Consider the following 17,768-nt stretch of genomic DNA (forward strand, 5'->3'; position numbering starts at 1 on the left):
TCTGTTATGAAAGGCCCCCAGGCTGGGGTGATTTGTTACGGCCACCCTAGGAAACTAAGAATGTTGAGCAACCCTCTCTTTGCCCTTCCTTTTGCCAGACAAGGGGGCAGTCCTCATTCAGACGGCAGGAGCTCGTGTCCGTGGGAAATTGTTCAGGACGATGAGCAATGGTCAGACTCGCTGCGCTGTGCTCTAAATATGGATACCGCACACATCAACAGTCACATCAGAGTGTGTTGAATAGTGAATAGCGTTTTATTCCACAGTCAGCTATCTGAGGGATTAGGGGAGAAAAAAAGGATTTTTTTTAAAAGATACGCTTTCCAGAAAATTTAGAAAAAAATTTTGAGAATGTCTAGCATCCTAGAAACATATATGAACATGTATAAATGTGTGTGTGTCTGTGGTTTCCTAGTGTTTGCTGTCTCCAAAGCAAAGAAACTTCAAATTGATGTTATAATGCACCACTGCAGAGCAAGTTGCACAGGTGTCAGGTCATCGCCAGTGAGTTCCTGGGTTTTAAAGCAACTCTCCCAGCATCAGAATATTTAGTAATATTATCTATCAGAAATCCAGGAAAAAACAACTATTGTGATGGTTTCAGTCTCTTTTTGGTTAGAATTGTAGATCTATGTAGCTTGATAAATGTCCTCAAGAACGAAGTTGAACCTGTGTACGTGTTAAAAAAAAAATTCTAGGTTCGCAGCAATTGTCCATCATGTGGGATTCTGCAGCAGAAACGGAGGGATGTCACCACGTGTGGTCTGGCAGACGAGCAGCATGTTTAGCACATGGTGTGAAAGCGCTCACCGACTTGTTGATAGATGTCTCTAGGGTTTGTCCCAGCAAGCAGACTGGAGTTCCACGGAGCCCCACTTCGCTCACCACGGGCAAGTCCCTTCACCCCACGCCTTTCAACCATCGGGGACTCCTTTTCCTTTTTACTTTAAATTCTCAACATTCGGTTATTTAGGAGAAAAACAAAATACAGTTAGAAATCCCACACCAAATCAAGAACGTATCCATGCCTTGTACTTGAACAAGAGACTAAGTCTTTTTTCCTCCCATTCTTCATCCCTCAATGAGGTTTGGAATTCTGCCTGCTGTCAGGGGGTATTTTAAATGCCATAGAATTGAGGATGTTGGAGATAAATGTGGTTAGCTCTACTATTCTGTGATACAGGTGTAAGCAAAGCTATATGGGAACAGAGAGGAAGGGCAAATAATTTTGCCTCAAATCTTTTTTTTTTTTTTTAAAGATTGGCACCTGGGCTAACAACTGTTGCCAATCTTTTTTTTTTTTTTTCTGCTTTATCTCCCAAACCCCACCCTGTACGCAGTTGTATATCTTAGTTGCACGTCCTTCTAGTTGTGGGATGTGGGACGCCACCTCAACGTGGCCTGACGAGCGGTGCCATGTCCTTGCCCAGGATCCGAACCCTGGGCCGCTGCAGCGGAGCGCACGAACTTAACCACTTGGCCACAGAGCCGGCCCACCTCCAATCTTATATATTCGTTATCTCCTTCTGCGTGTGTCGGGCCGGTCAGACAGTACCACCGCGATTGCTGACTGACAGAGACACAGGACTCGGAGCCGTGCTGGGCGCAGGGCTATAGCTGCCGCGTGTTGAACACAGGCCTCGCATCCAGGTGCTGGGCCCCGTCCTCTGCCTTTCGGGTCCTGCAGGATGAGAGGCAAGCTCAGCCTGTGAGTCTGCTCAGGAGAGTAAAATGAACGGCAGAAAAAGCTGGCACTGCTGTCGGGTGTAATTCATCCTTGTTCTGATTAGGCGATTGTTACATTCAATTGCACCACTGTCCTCTCTTTATTTCCTGAAGCCTTTGTCAGGATTTTTTATTTTTTCCTGAATCAATGAGCAACTGAGTTGAACAACAAATGCAAAAGTGGCACTAATTTTCCTACAATGTTTGAAAATGTTTACAGAGTCTTAATCTGTAAAGAATACCAAGAAGTCAAGGGTGTGAATATTTCAAATTCCTTCAAAATGTTCCTGTTGGTGAGGAGAAAAAAGACACAGCTTCGAAATTTCCAGAAAGTTTCCATTTCTAAATGCCTTCTGCTTTTTAAGTGATGCGAAGATAGGGAACAATTAACTGTTGATATATGTTCTGAAATCAGTCACTTATTAACAAGAATGCCCTTGGGAAAGTTATTTAACATCTCCAGGCTTCCATTTCACCTCATGTAAATGGAAATAATCAACTCTATTTATAGTTTATTAGCATCAAATGACATAAGACACGAAAAGTTCTCAGAATAGCACCAGCATATAGAAAAAACACGCTATTATTTTATCATTGCTCATATTGCTAAGGGCTTCACTCCAGAATCTAGTTTGATATTTCTTTTTCCCTCCTGCTTTGTTTTCGATGTTTTTATCCCATAATTGGGTTCTCTCACTGAAAGCTGACTTCCTCCCTGGATTCTGGACGGGACTATTAACATTCGTTACACTATTGGTACTCCTTTTCGTTCTGTTTAGTCAACCACTTTCAGCAGCCATATGCTTCCCCCAAAGAAAGGCAATTTATAACTAGATAAAATTGAAGAAAAATGTTTTCATGGCTCTTTCCAGACCAAATGACAGAAGGAGGGAGAAGAGCCTGCAGCAGTGCTAAGAAGGCCCTGTAGAAGGGGGCACCTGGGACTGTTGATAAGGAATAGACCCTGAGGACTCTGATCCCTCCAAGAGAAGGAGCCTGGAGAGCAGCAGCGAGTGGCTGGGCAGTGTGCATCCTCCAGCTGGTCGGCTGGCCAGGAAGCTCTTCCTAGGGTGCCACACGAGCCTTTGAAGACTGAGACAGTCTACCCTGACAGCATTCCCTGGCCAGGGCACGGGTCATCCCTCACACCCTTCTGGCTCCAGCTGTCCCAGGAATCCGGCATCCCCAGCCCAGTCCAGGCCAGCCTGTGGGCTTTCTGAGATGCACGTCCTGGCTTCCAGGAACCAGGGCTCCGGGAGGACAAGGCCTGGGTGCCCCCACTTGCTGGACAAGTTTCCTGCAAACCCTGACTCGGGCTGAAATGCAACAAAAGAGGAGAAAGTAAAGGCGTTTTGAGCTTGACTGGGGCATAAAGTGCTTGGCAACGTAAAACAATGGTTTTTTTTTCAGTACCGCTTGTTCAGTTCCTTCTCGAGGATAATAACCCCCTGAATATTCATGTGTAACCTTTCCAGCACTGTGTTTGGTGCTTATTCACGCTCTTGGTGTGGGTGCTGGTGACTCACACTGCCTGTTCCGGCCTCCTGATGTTCTTCTCCAAGCCCCCACTCCACGCGTATCCTCCCATGAATTCTCCACGGAGGGCTTTGTCAGTCGTTGTGGTTGTTCTGTTGTTTCTTTGGGACTTTGACAGGATATGCGCCTCCGCCAGGGGACCAGCTCATCTGAGCCTTCAGTGCCCTCCCTCCACAGCCCTGCTCATCACACTTTGCCGACCTCATCTCCGAGGAGAAGAGAGCCACCCCTGATTCCCAGTGGAGCTGGTCGTCACAGCTTCCTGCCTCTGTATCCACTTGTGGCAGGCAGAAGGATGCCCTCACCTTCCCGCCTCAAAATGTCTACTTCCCCAGAAGCTGTGACTGTGTGACCTTCCATGGCAAAAGGGACTTTGCAGATATAAATAGTTCAGGATTGAAGAAGGGTGAGGGGTTGGTCCTGGATTATCTGGGTGGGCCCAGTGTAATCACAAGGGTCCCTGTGAGCAAAAGGAGGAAGCAGGAGAGTCACCGTCACAGTGATGCAATGTGAAAAACACTCAACTAACCCTGGCTGGCTTTGAAGAAGGAGGAAGGTGCCACGAGCCAAGGAACACAGCAGCCTCTGGAAGCCGGAAGAGGCAGGGGAAGGGATTTTCTCCCAGAGCTTCCAGAAGGAACAAGATTTGCAGGCAGCTTGATTTTAGCCCAGTGAAACCCACTTCAGACTTCCAACCTTAATAAGTGAAAACTAATGACTTTTTGTTGTTTTAAAGCCACCAAGTTTGTGGCAATTTGCTACAGCAGCAACAGGAAACTAATACGTCACTTTATCACCTTTCAATGTTGCATTTCCAGTAGTATTTTCTTCACCTCTTGTAAAGTATATAGACAGTGTGATGATATAATTTATTATGCAAACCAGGACCCTTTCTTGGGCGTGAAGGAAGGCAGCATCAGTAATTATATGGAGACAACAAGCATGACTGAGAACGTTCTGCTCAAAGTGTGATGTGCTGTTGCCCTAGGAATACATGAGAGAAACATTCCTGATTCTAGTGTGTTATTTGGCTCAATTTTGCATGTTTGGCTATTGCTTGTGTGGAACGTTGTGAGATGAAAGAAGCAACAAGCAGACAAGTGACAATTGTGGGTGGTGGCCTTTCCTTATTGCTAAGCCGTCTCACTTCCATGCAATGACAGGCCATTTCTGCTTCTAGGAAGAGACTTTATCATCCTCTCCAGTCTTCTTTCCTAGTCGTCCTCACTCCTGATACCTTTGCTCAATGTTCAAAGAGACGACATTCACCTTGGAAGAGAAATGGGAGGAATGGAGCTGAGATAGCATTGAAGACTTGCCCAGGGAGGAAATTACAACATTCAAGGGGGAAATGTTTTTCCATGGTTCCTGCTCTGCACTGTTTCATCCTTCATCATATTCTAGCTCCATCATCCTAGAATTCCACATTCCATCATTCCTCTTCTTGTTCTTATCAATAATTTAAACATGAAAATAAAGCATCAATAGACCCCTTAGAAGAAAAAAATGACAATTAACTTGGGACATTGGTTCTGTCTCTGAATTCATTCCCGGATAGAGCACAAAAGTAAGAGAGTTGATGGAAATCTGAACATACACACAGTGAGAATTCCCTAGGGACTCAGACCTGCTGGTGTACCCACTGAATATGTGTTCAGAGAAGAGAATAGCACGCAGCTGACCAGTGCCACCCAATAAGAGAAAGAACACAGATGGAATAACTTTTGGCAGAGTCAGTAAAATTAATGGACAATACAGAGGTTAATTTAAAATAATAATAGTAACTGCTAGCACTTATTGAGACCTTAATATGTGTCAAGAACTGTTGTAAGCAGCTTTCCTACTTTATCTCATGTACTCTCTCCAGTAGCTCTAGGACACTGGTATTCATCTCTATTTTACGGGTGGAGGAAACGAAAGTAAAGAGTTAAGCATCTTGCTGAAAGTCACACAGCTGATAAGAGGCAGAGCTTCATTTCAGACCAGGAGGCCTAGGCTCAGAGCCCACAGATCTAAACTCAAAGAGATGAGTGACCATAATGGAAATATGAGACGGGACCACACCACCACCTAAAGCAAAATGAAACATTTTATATGGAAAATGTAACAATCAAAACAAAGAGCACAGTAAAAGGGCGATATAGCAGAATGGTTACAGCCAAAGTATGCAGAAGTGAGCTGGAAAATTAGGAGAAAATGTCTTGAAACACTTCTGATAGGGCTAAAGAGATGGAAAAATTCAAAAATGAAGATAAGAGAAATGGAGGAATGATGTTTAAGTGTCAAACTCCCCAGTAAAGGTCAATAAGTAGGAGAAAAACAATAAACAAGGGAGATAAGAATGACAGAGAACCCCCTTGTATTAAAGAAAGATGTAAGACCTCAGACTGAAAGGGCTCATAGAGTGCCAAGCAGGGCAGAGAAGAGAAAACCCACATCTAAATGTGTTAGAGGGAATTTGAGAACACGAGGAACAGAGAGCCTTGTAACGTGTTCCCGAGAGACTAAGCACATCCCCATGCAGAGGAAGTCAGACTGGTCTGAGCCCAGCCAACCCCCAGCTGAGTGCGGGAAGCCCACCGAGTCCCCCTTCTCAGTGCGGGAGGGAAGGAGGTCCTTGTGTGTCAGTCTGTCCATGTCAATTCTATGGACCATGAGCACGAAATCAATGCATTCTCTGGCATAAAGGGCTGCAGAGTGTTTACCACACAAGTTCCTCTTTGAAAACATCCTGAAGGACTTGCACCGAGAAGGAGAAGAGGAAATTCAGGCTCAGCTGTGCACTGTGATAGGTGGGAAGCAAGAGTAAGAAAACGCATTCACACATTTTTATTGTTTTCTCAGTAAGCAGTGGTCAAAACTTAGACCACATCAGCAACGCCAGCAATAACAGCAACAGGGGGAGACACACATCTACAGGAATCTGAAACTCAAACTTCCCCTGGGCGGTGGGGAGTCGAACAGCAGGACAGGCGAGGAACAGCTCAAAGATCAATGGAAAGAAGACCACGCACGTGGGTGCATACCTCGTTCCGGGGAGAGTTACAGAAATTGACTGACTGCATAAATTAGTAAGAAGGGTAGAATTGTGGTCTTAATAAAATAAAGAGAAATGTAAGAAGATTAGAGGAAGAATAAATTACTTTTTAAGCCACTAGAAAAAAACCTACCTAATTAAAAATAACAAGGAGAAAAAAGAAATAAAAATGAAGTTTAATAAATAAAACAAAATAAAAGTATCAGTAATGTCAGTAAAGATAAATTAAACTCATCAAAAGACAGACATGCTCAGATTTGGTGAATGAAGAAAAAACAAACAGATCCAGGAATGACTTGTCATGAAGAGGCACATTGGAAATGAACATATATTGCAGTTTTGAAAATTAAAGGATAGAAGAAGGGTGTGCTCCCAAATCTAAACCAATAAGAAACTTAAGATGGTGATTTTGTTGCTAGGCAAAATGAAATTTAAGGCAAAATCATTACAAAGGACACAAAGGAGACACATCTGATAATATGACTATTTGACAAAATAGAAAACGGTGAGATGAAGTGTACACACAACCAACAGACATAACGTACACACATCAGGGATGCACGAAGCCGCCGTGGGGACCCAGCTGCTGTCGGCCACGAGGAAAACCTCAGTGAATTCTAAACCTGTTCTGGATGTGATTCTCTGCCCCTAATCCAGTAAAATGTAACCAATAACAAAAGAATAGCTTTAAAATTCCATGTATGACAAAACAAACAAAAACATGTTAAATAACTCCTGTGTTAAAAAATAAATAAGGAGCGATCTTGGGAAATCCTTGTAACTGAGTCACAGTGACAGCCCCACCTGTCACGTTCTGTGGGAAACTCTAGCATTATGCCCAGGAGGAGGTTTGTAGCCATGACCACATTTATTAGAAAAAGGAAAAATAAAAAACAAGAGAATCCGAAAGCATCCAAATCCAAAAGCTAGAAAAAAATGAGTAAGCAGGAAGAAATAGGAAGTAAGGAAAATAAAATGTGCGAAATCAATAAAATTCAGGAAAAAATGATGACATAAATAATAACAGAATTTACTTCTCTGAAATGTTGGTAAAAACACAAACTCTGGCAAGAGAAAATTTCAAAGTTATACTGAAAGAAAAGGGGAAGTAGCAGATATAACTGATTCAGAAGCAGAAAGAATATTAGGAAGAATTACAACGTATTTTACAACTGAATTTAATTGAGTTTTTGGGAAAAAATCATAAAATGTCAAAAATGGTCAGAAGAAGTAACAGAAAAATCGAGTAGACACACAAAATTAAATTAAAATGGTAATCAGAGACTTCCCCAAGCAAAAACAAGGGCCGTCCGCACAAGTCAGTCCTAGCGGACTCTCCAGAGCAGCTCTCTTCCCAAAGGGGAGCCCCAGACGTTCAGAGAGCCAGGAGCAGTGAGGGCAAGACTGACTCCACCATGAGAGGAGTCCGGGATGAATCTCACACCCCTTCCACCGATCTTGTCCCCCACCTCACTGCAGACTTTCACGCCCAAGGTCAAAGCATAGCTTTGTCGTTAGACCACTCTACCTTAATCTCAGCTCCGTGTCTGCCACACTCTGACCACTACCTCCCATCTTTCCAGCTCCCTTCCCCTGGTTCTCGGATTCCCAGTGAACCTCAGGTTCTACCTGCAACCACACTCCACTGATGCAGTTTCCATGATCCCCCTGTCCACTGAGTTCCTCTCTTTCCTCATTATCCAGCATAAATGCCGTAGCCAATCATAATCACCTTGCCCTTAAATATGTTTCAACCCCCTTGCTCCTCTCTTGCTTCATGGTACACACTTGTCAAAATCACAGGTTAGCTAGAATTCTCTGGGTAATCCTTGCCTGCATCAATTCAGCCTAAATTTGGCTGGAGAAAATCCAACAACCACACTGACCTCGTGTTAAATTGATAGTCAAGAACCTCAAGGGGGCTCTTGGTGCTTCTGGCGTTCATACCATGTTTCACCAGTCCATTTGCTTGTTCACTCACCTCCATGACTGTTTCACACTTTCCTCTCACTTCTGAAGCCCTAATAAGTGTACCCTCCTCACTGTCAGCCTTCAAGTAATCAAAACGAGTGTGCTCACAGACTTCCATTAATTGCTTCAGTTCACATCCCAATATCTATAATGAAATACTCTGCCTGCCTCCTCTGTTACCAGAGGCGAACTGCTTTCACGGATTCCCCACATGTGCACTAGATCTCCAAGATATTATCCAACCATTCTCTCTTCCCTTCTATGTCCCCATTGTTTCCCTTTCCTGGGTCAATTTCATCACCACAACAATATGTTACGAGTTTTCCTAGCTTAAAAAAAAGAACACTGTGATCTCTCCATCCCCGTAGACTTCTCTTTAAAAGCAAACTCTTTAAAAACGTTGTCTATATTCACTCCCATTTTTACTTAACCCCAATCCAATACAGACGCTCACCATACCTCTCATCTCCCCTCCCCAAGTCACTGACGGCTTCCTTATAGCCATTCCAGTCATCAATTGTCATCATTCTCTTACTTGGCCAACTATATTTAACAAAGCATTGTCCTCCCCCTCCTGGAGTATTTTCTTTTTTTGTCTTCCATGGTGGCAGCCTCCATTGGTTCTCCTTCTGTCTCATTGGTGGCTTCCACTTATATCTTTTGTTAGTTCCTCCCCGTGTTCCCAACCTTATCAATTTAGAATATGCAAGGGTTCAGGATCTGCTCCTCCCCACTCTCTGACTATATGCACTTCCTAGGTGATTTCATCCAGTGTTATGGTTTTAAATACTGTCTGTGTGTGGACAATCCCCTAATCTCTATCTCCAGCACAGATCTCTCCCTTGAAGTTCAAACTATATATCCAATTCCCGGCTCCCTATTTCCATGTGGATCTCTAATTAAACACATAAACTTGGTCTATTCAACACCAACTCCTGATTTTTTCTTCTTGCTTCCAAAATCACCCCCTCCCCCATCCTCATGCAGTCCTCCTGACCTAGTTGAAGACAATTCCAGGTACTAGGAGTCAGTTATTTGGAGTGTCTTTAGCTTCCCTTTTCCTTTCCCATCCCATATTGACTCCACTAGGAAATCTTTTGGGGTCTACTTTCAAAATATATCCACAACCTTTATTCTCACCACTCTCCCTGCTGCTCTTTGGGTCAAACCTGGTTCATCTTCCTTCAACTGGTTATGAAATGGCAAATAGGCACCCTCATTCCTAGTAGAGAGAGGAGTGGGTTCATTCAACCTGGAGAGCATTCTGCGGCATTTATTAAAGGCAAGCACGCATATACTCTGTGAAGTAGAGAAGCCCACGCAGGTCCATATGGGGATACATGCAGCATCATTTGTGGTAGGGGGAACTGAAAGAAACCCAGGTGCCCAGCACTCAGTGGACAGATAAGTACATATGATGAAAACGTATGGTTGCATTTTATGCCACAGTGAGAAGTAAAATTTAGCAACATGGAGAGATCTTGAAAACATAGCATCAAGCGAAAAAACGAAACAGGATAGGCAGTACAAAATTGTCTGTGTAGTTTAAGATTGCATTTATACTGTATGTCCTTCAAGGATATGTTTGCATCCAGGGACATTTAATAAAGGCATTTGAGTTGGTGCCTTGGTATGAAAAGAAATGCATCCGTGATGAATAACGAAGAAGAAAATAATGAAATAAAATAAAGCAAAAGTGTCCTCAGATAGACCCGTAACTACAGGGGGCTGTGACACCCAAATCTTTTCACTGGTAGGAAACAGAGAGAGGAAACTAAGGCAAAAAGAAGTTTTTGCAATTATCTTAACCCAATCTCTGCTTTAAACAAAAATACCTTCTATCATATCTGGCACTGACTGGGCTCCAGCCATTCTCTAGAAAGTAGAAACTTAAGGGAATCCAGTTGTCAAAACCCTTCTTTTACAGAAGAGCAGAGTTTTTTCAGGGAGAACTGCTGATGGAAGAGGGGTGGACTAGGTTATCTAAGATGTCCTCGAACTGAATAAGTTACTAAAAAATACATGTTGCTCAACACACACATGCACACACACACACACCCCAGAACTCTTTGAGGGCTAAAAAAAAATGTGAATAAAATAAAACCAGAACTGGGTGAAGGCAAGCACAGAAGCTAGTGTGCCAATGTTTGGGGACAGATGCCAATACTGGCAATCTAGTTTTGGGGATTAATGTGGCCACTAAGGGGAATGTGAGGTTGGGCTTGGAGTATGCTGGCAAAGTGGCGCGATTGAATTGGCGCCTCCTACAATTGAAGGGCGCCAGGACAATTGAAGGGACAGCAGCCTCAGAGAAACCATGGGTGAGAAAACCTGACTGCCTCCAGCGAATCAAAAACGTCTCTAACTTGGTCCTTTTGCAAAGAGAAAAACAACCTCCTCTGAGAATGTGGATCATAAGCCTGGTCTCATGTGGATCTGAAGCTCAGCCGTACGCTACCCTGTGCTCAAGGAACCCCCAGGCTGAGCGTTGTATGAAAAGTTTTCAGGCAGGTGGCATCCAATATATTATAAAGCAAATCCCCTCTGGAGAAAATTATCTCCAATCCTGGTCCCTAGGGATTTCCACATATTTCATTTGTCCAAATATTAGCTCACAATAAAAAACAAATTACTACACCATAAGGAATCAAGTCTCTATGAAGGAGAATAAGCAGAAGCCACAAGTGACTTATTTCAATTCTCAAAGACTTCACATACTATAGGGATCAGACAGAATACAAAATGACCAAGAAAATAGAGTATGAGGGAGGGATAAAAAGAAGATTGGATAACTGAGAATTTTTCAGAACTGATTAAAATAAATGAAACCAAAAGTATACACTAGAAGAAAATATAATGATATCTTCAAAGCAACGAGGAAAATAAATGTCAGTCTAGATTTCTGTACATGACAAAATGATCTCTCTAGATCAAGGGTGAAGTGATAATACTTTTAAAAAACAAAAACTGAAAGAATTCACAACCCCAGATTCTTCCTAAAGGCACTTCTGTAGGACCAACTTCAGAAAGAATGGAAAGCATCCCAGAGGAAAGTGTGGTGAGCAAGCAACCTGGGAGCACGCGCAAAGTCTAACCACCACTGGTTATGGAATGACAATTGCAATGTCTCATTTATTGGGTAAAATTAATACCATGAGATCATATGGCCAACAATAGCAGGTGAGCCAGATGGGGGGTGATAGAAGAGCATCCTGAGGTCTTTGCCTTGTCCACGAGAAGAGTAGACATACTGAATTAACTTTACACTTGTTATTTTAAATGGATATATAGATGTATGTCACATATATATAACAATCTATAAAATAAATGAAAGGAGAAAAAAGAAGTAATGATACAGAAAATAGAAGGACAAATAGTAAGCACAAAACGAGGTGGTGGAAACAAATCCACACCTACTAGGAACCACGAGGAATAAATTTGCTAGGTAAAAGACAGAGATTTCCAGATGGGATTTAAAAAATCAAATTATATGCCCCTTACAAGAGATATGCCTAAAGCATAAGAACATGAAAATGTTTAGGTAATTAATTGAAAAATGTGTGCCAGGCAAATAACAACCAAAAGAAATCTGACATAGTAATATTAATATCAGAAAAAAAGGCTAACGGGCAAAAACTGTTATTACAGATGAAGAGGGTCATTATATCTTAATTTAAGTTTAAATTGCCTAGGAGGGTATAATAATTCTAAATATTTATGGATGTAATAAAATAGCCGTAAAATGTAAAAACAAAAAATTGATAGAATTACATGGAGATGTAGGCAAATTTATTAACAAACTTGGATATATTCATATAGCTTGGTTAGAGATGGATAGGTCAGGCAGAAAATATTTCACACAGATAGAAAGATTTCAACCACACAATTAACAAGCTGGGTTTAATGGGCATATAATGAAACTCTGCTCAATAATTTGACAACACCATTATTTTCGTTACTACCAGGAATATTTACACAGGCCCTGTGCCACAAAATAAGTCTAAATGAATTTCAAAGAATTGAAATAAAGCTGGGCATATCTTCTGATTATAATGCAATCAAGCTGTAAATCAAAAAGAGGAAGATAATGTTCAAACACTGCATATATTGAGAAAAGTTTTAAAACTTCTAATTCATATGTCAAATACCAATTAAATAGAAATCAAAATGCAAATGAAAAATAGGCAATTAAACAATATTGCAAATGCTGCATATTAAAATATGTGGGAGACGGTTCAAGTAAGGCTTACAGGGAAATTTAGAGCATTATATTAGAAAAGAAAATTAATGAAATATTAACAAGCTAAGCTTCAATTTAAGAAGTTAGGAAAAGCAAAACAGTAGAATCCTAGAAAGTGGAAGGAAAGAGATGATGAAGGTGAGAGTAGAACAGAGATACAATAGGGAGGGTCAGCAATCTCAAGAACTGCTTTTTAGAAAAGATGGCAAAATAAACCTCTGACAATATTGATCAAGAGAAGTGGGGGGAGCACAAATACTCAATAATACGGCTGCAGAGCGGATCATAGGTACAGATTTAGAAGGCTTTTAAAAATTATAAAAATTCAAGCAAAATTGACAAATCCCTAGAAATATGCCAAAACTGTCTTTTGAAAATCTGAGATTATCTGTATTTGAATTAGAAAGCCTGAAAAATCTTGGACTTGAAGAAATTGGATGAATAGCTAAAAATCTTCCTACAAAGAGAACACTAGACCCTACAGTTTTATAAGGGAATTCTTCTAGATTTTCAAGGAAAACCCCATTTCAAATATTTTAAAACTTCTCAAAAATAAAAAAAGGGAGAAAACTCCCCCCATCATTCTCTCTTTTTCTTTTTAAAGATTGGCACCTGAGCTAACAACTGTTGCCAATCTTCTTTTTTTTTTCTTCTCCCCAAAACCCCACAGCACATAGTTGTATATTCTCGATGTGAGCGCCTCTGGTTGTGCTATGTGGATGTCGCCTCAGCGTGGCCTGATGAGCAGTGCCATGTCCGCTCCTGGGATCCAAACCAGGGAAAATCTGGGCCACACAATCCAAGCACCCGAACTTCTCGGCCATGGGGCCGGCCCCTCCCCCAATCATTCTTGATACCAAAATGAAACAAGCCAAGTATGAAAAGTGAAAATTCAGGATAAATCTCATTCAGGAACAGATGTGAAATTCCTAGGTGTCACAATAATAGTAATAATATTGGGAAATCCAGTCCATACCTTGCCTCCTTGTTGTGGAGAGTCCGCTTCCACACATGTGCCTTCAGGCTTCCTGGCCGTTGCCTTCTCCAGGCCTTTCTTATCACCTTTTTTGGTGAAAGGAGAAGATTCTGGCAGACGTGGAGCATCCCTTTGAGTGAGATTGGAGGGCCCTGCAGAAGGAAGGCAAGCGAGGCAGGATCAACAGCAATCCTGTTGATAATAAGCATCTACTCTGTGCTGTGGGCTCGTGTCTTTGTCCTCCTCTCCTTGAATCTGTGCTGAGAACCAGCTGGTGTAGGGTTGGTTTGCCTCAATCCTAATCAGGAGCAAAACAGCCTTGCCACAGGATGCTCTCCAGGATAAACAAACATGATGAACAGATTCCATTCTTCCAAGAAAGACGGACATCAATCAAATAACCACACAAATAAATACAAATGTGCAACTGTGATAAGGAAGAACACGCAGCTCCTCAGGGTTCTAGAAGAGCATGTGATGTGGAGCCTGGCTTTCTGGGTGGTTAGCAAAGGCTGCGCTGAGTGAACAATATTTGATCTGAGATTTAATGAAGTATGAAAATTAGCCAGTCAAGGAAAGGAAGAGAAGATCGACCTAGGCAAAGGGAACAATATGTCCACGTGCCCCTACATGGGAGGGAACAGGTCTTTCTGAGGAAATGGAGTCTAGTGAAGGAGAATGAGGCTGGGGAAGGAGCAGGGCTCCGTCAACCAGGCTCAACAGCCCACAGAGGAGGAGTGGACTTGAACTTAGACAATGGCTTTAAAAGAGGAATGACACAACCAAATTAGTCCTCTTCTAAAGCTCTTTTTATCTGTAGTATGAAGAATAGAGCAGAGCAGGGAAAATGGAGGGATAATTAAGAGAACATCACATTAGTCCAGATGAGAGGTGGTTGTAACTTGGACAAGGATGGCGGAGGAATGGGAGAGGCATGAGGAATGCCGATGAGATTTAAAAGGAGACAGGATAGATCTTTATGATTAGATAGGGGATGTGAGGAAAATGAAAGAATCAAGGATGGACTAATAGAAAGAGGGAGACCATTCACTAATAGGAAACAGTAGAGAAGGACCAAGTTAGGGGTGAGGTGAAGCAAAGGTAAAAGTTTGTTCAGTTCAATGTGCTTTTGAGACAGCCGGGTGGAGGTTTTGAGTGGAGAACATGAGTCTGGACCTCAGAGGTGAGCTCTGTGTTAGAGAGGAATTTAAAAGTCATATGTGTATAGAGGGAAGTTTGAATCGCATCAATTGTTGATGATGACAAATAGGGAAAGACTATAGAGAGCCGAGAAGAGAGTTTGGGGACTTCAACTCTTAGAATTTGGACGGAAGATTAAAAAGCAGCAACAGAGAAATAGAAGGAAAGCCCGAAGAATGCAGAGTCATGGAGAACAAGGAAACGAGAGTGCTTTTTTCCCCTTTATTTTTTATTGTTGTAGGAAGATTAGCCTTGAGCTAACATCTGCCGCCAGTCCTCCTCTTTTTGCTAAGGAAGACTGGCCCTGAGCTAACATCCGTGCCCATCTTCCTCTACTTTATATGTGGGACGCCTGCCACAGCATGGCTTGACAAGGGTGTGTAGGTCCACACCCGGGATCCGAACCGGGGAACCCTGGGCCACGAAAGGAGAATGTGTGAACTTCACTGCTGCGCACTGGACTGGCCCCATGACTTATTGCTTCTTTGGTGGAACTCTGAAATATCTCTCCAGGTTGTGCTGATATAGTTGGTATAGGGATGGCACTGAGAGAAACCATGTCCTGTATGTTGTACTATCATATGTGGGGCCCAGAATAACTATGGTTGCTGTACAATTATTCATCATCAAACAGAGACTAAGTGATAGTCATGAATTATTGCTCATTAAGGTAGTGTACATTTTAGAGAAGTTTTTAGCAAGGATTGAAAAAAGAAGATAGATCTTGCTAAGTTTCCGTTGACCAGCAAACAAGTTTGTGTCCATTCCTCAGTTCTGGAGAGCTCCCTGCCTCCCTGAGGCCAGTTACACTGGGTCACGGCCATCCTTTAGGAAGCGGGGTGTCCTGGTTTCTCCTTTCAGCAGAGGGCCTACCCATGGCTGCCATCTTCACCTCCTAGTTGTCCCTGCAAGGGTGCCCTTTGAGAGAGGTCATGAGCACGCCGACAGACCATGGGGACCAGACTGAGGCCACACTGCAAAGGGACGAAGAAGGAAGAGATAAAAATTAAGATACTAATGATTTTGTAATTTAGGTTTTTTCCTTTCCTCAAATCTTTGAGGCTTCATGCCAAACAATAGCTGAGAAAGATGAAAAGAAAAAAAAATGAGCATGTATGTTCAAAATCCTATATTTAAATTGTTCTTAACTTGATTATTTTTGCTGGTTCTATTAATCTCCAGAAGAGTAGCTAAATGCAAATGCAAGAATTTTAAGGCCTTAAAGATTATGCAGAAAAATCTGAGTAAAATTCCAAGAATATGTATATAGATGCAACATATAAATGATAATTTAAGGGCCTTTCCAAGAACATTTGCTTAATAAATAGGAACGAGAACGGGAATTTTTGCAATGCTAATTATTATACATTACTTTCTCCTTCCAAATCTTACAAGATGCTAGGAGATATGTTACAGGTATTCATTTGGAAGAGAAATAATCTTTAACATCTATTCATGAGCAGAATGGAAAGTTAAAGAAAACCAGAGTGTGTGGTTCAGAAAGAGTGTTCCGGAATATTGTAAATATGAATAGGTGTTTGTGTAGTGATGGAAAGAAAACATGTTTACTCAAAAGTAACAAAGATCATCACAGCCCCAGTGCAGGAAATGGGCTGGCCTAAGTCCATGCATCGTTTTAAAAATAGAATGTGGAGAGGCATGGTTTTGACCAAGATTGCTGTAACTACGCTTTCATTAAGGAAGAAGGTATTCTAACCCAAGGACAGGCTCACTCAGCTACCTCTAAAGTGTTTACACTAACAGACTAATAAAGTCCGCAAGTGAGACCTTGGCACGAACTGGCCTCGGGTCGGCTTCCCGGAATGCAGAGGTCAGGCAGGAATTCAGGAACGCGAGCGAGGTCACCTTTCTTCCCGCTTTGGACGTTCCGTACCTCCTTCTGTGTCCCTCCAGGTACTGTCCTTTTCTTTCTCCAGGTAGCAGCGGATTTCGGCCAGTTTCATGGTCACCGTTCAGAAACTTAGAAAACAATGGCCAACGGTTCAGGAAGAATAGTGAAAAACAGCCTGCTGAAGAACGCGAGACCACACCGAGGAAAGTGAATGAAAGTCCTCCTCGATCGAAGTGTTTATCCCAGATGTGTGCCTGTTTGTTGTCGCACTTCTTTCGTGCTGGACTCACAGCGTTGAACACATAGATGTGCCTGATAAATTCTGACTCTTTGGCATACCAGCCGTGAAAAAAATCAAAACATGGACGTAATGTTGCTGTCTGCCCCTAAAATCCTGTGTAGGTAGATGGTGGAGGGCATTGGTTTCTCCACTCTGTGTTGGGAATGCTGTCCCTAGCCACTGAACGACTTCCCTGAGCCTGCACGGAGGATCAGCTCTCGCTCGAGGGGGGAGCCCTGGGATCCGGCTGCAGCGGCACGGGCAAGCCCCCGCGTACAGCTTGTTGCACGTTCAACTCTGCGGAGCCAAGGGACCGTAAGCACAAGCAAATCATTACTCCAGTCTTGTAAGCCTCTTTTTCCCTTCAAAGATAGTTAACTATGCTAAATTTATTGAAAATAGGAACTGAAATGAAAAGGACGACCTAGGCACGTAACCAGTTCACCACCACGGCCAAGCTGAAGAGCCACCCTCCAGGGCGTAGCTGGAAGCGTCCCCAGCCTCTGTAATGAGTTTCTCAGACACCTTCATCACCTCACAGGTATTCTGATGTGGGAATGAGGAAGTGCGGGCTAAGCTTTCACTTAAATATCTGAAATGAGGAAAAAAAATGGTTCCAGCTCTCTTGAAGGTGCTGCGTTCTTATTGTTTGAAACCCTGAGATAGGAACAGAACTGTAAATTGAGTGAGAGTGTGCGTCCTCTGATGCCATTAAAGTGGCTTCAATTGATATTGAATCAAAAAGTAGCCAACTTATTTATTTGATTTTTTTCTTGTGTATTACTTTTCCTTCTCTCCTCCCTCCCTTCCCCCCCTCCTTTCCCCTCCTCCTTCCTTGCTTCTCTCCTCCCTCCCTCCTCCTTGCCTTCCCTCTCCCTATGTCCCTCAAGTTCCCCTACACACACACACACACACAGTCCCATTGACTTGTGCTGCTTCGCTATCAAACAC

At 42.6% G+C, this 17,768-nt stretch overlaps 1 long non-coding RNA gene across 1 annotated transcript; it reads right to left on the reverse strand.

The window, feature by feature from the left end:
• Positions 1-4,160: 4,160 nt before the first annotated feature.
• LOC124240676 (uncharacterized) lies at positions 4,161-16,712 on the reverse strand. Its single transcript, XR_006888982.1, has 3 exons — positions 16,580-16,712; positions 13,486-13,637; positions 4,161-4,530 (listed from the first exon to the last, which is right to left on the reverse strand). It is a non-coding gene; the product is annotated as an uncharacterized LOC124240676 (long non-coding RNA).
• Between the last annotated feature and the right edge of the window lie 1,056 nt (positions 16,713-17,768).

This window comes from Equus quagga, chromosome 6 (genome assembly GCF_021613505.1).
Source record: "Equus quagga isolate Etosha38 chromosome 6, UCLA_HA_Equagga_1.0, whole genome shotgun sequence".
Classification (NCBI taxonomy): domain Eukaryota; kingdom Metazoa; phylum Chordata; class Mammalia; order Perissodactyla; family Equidae; genus Equus; species Equus quagga.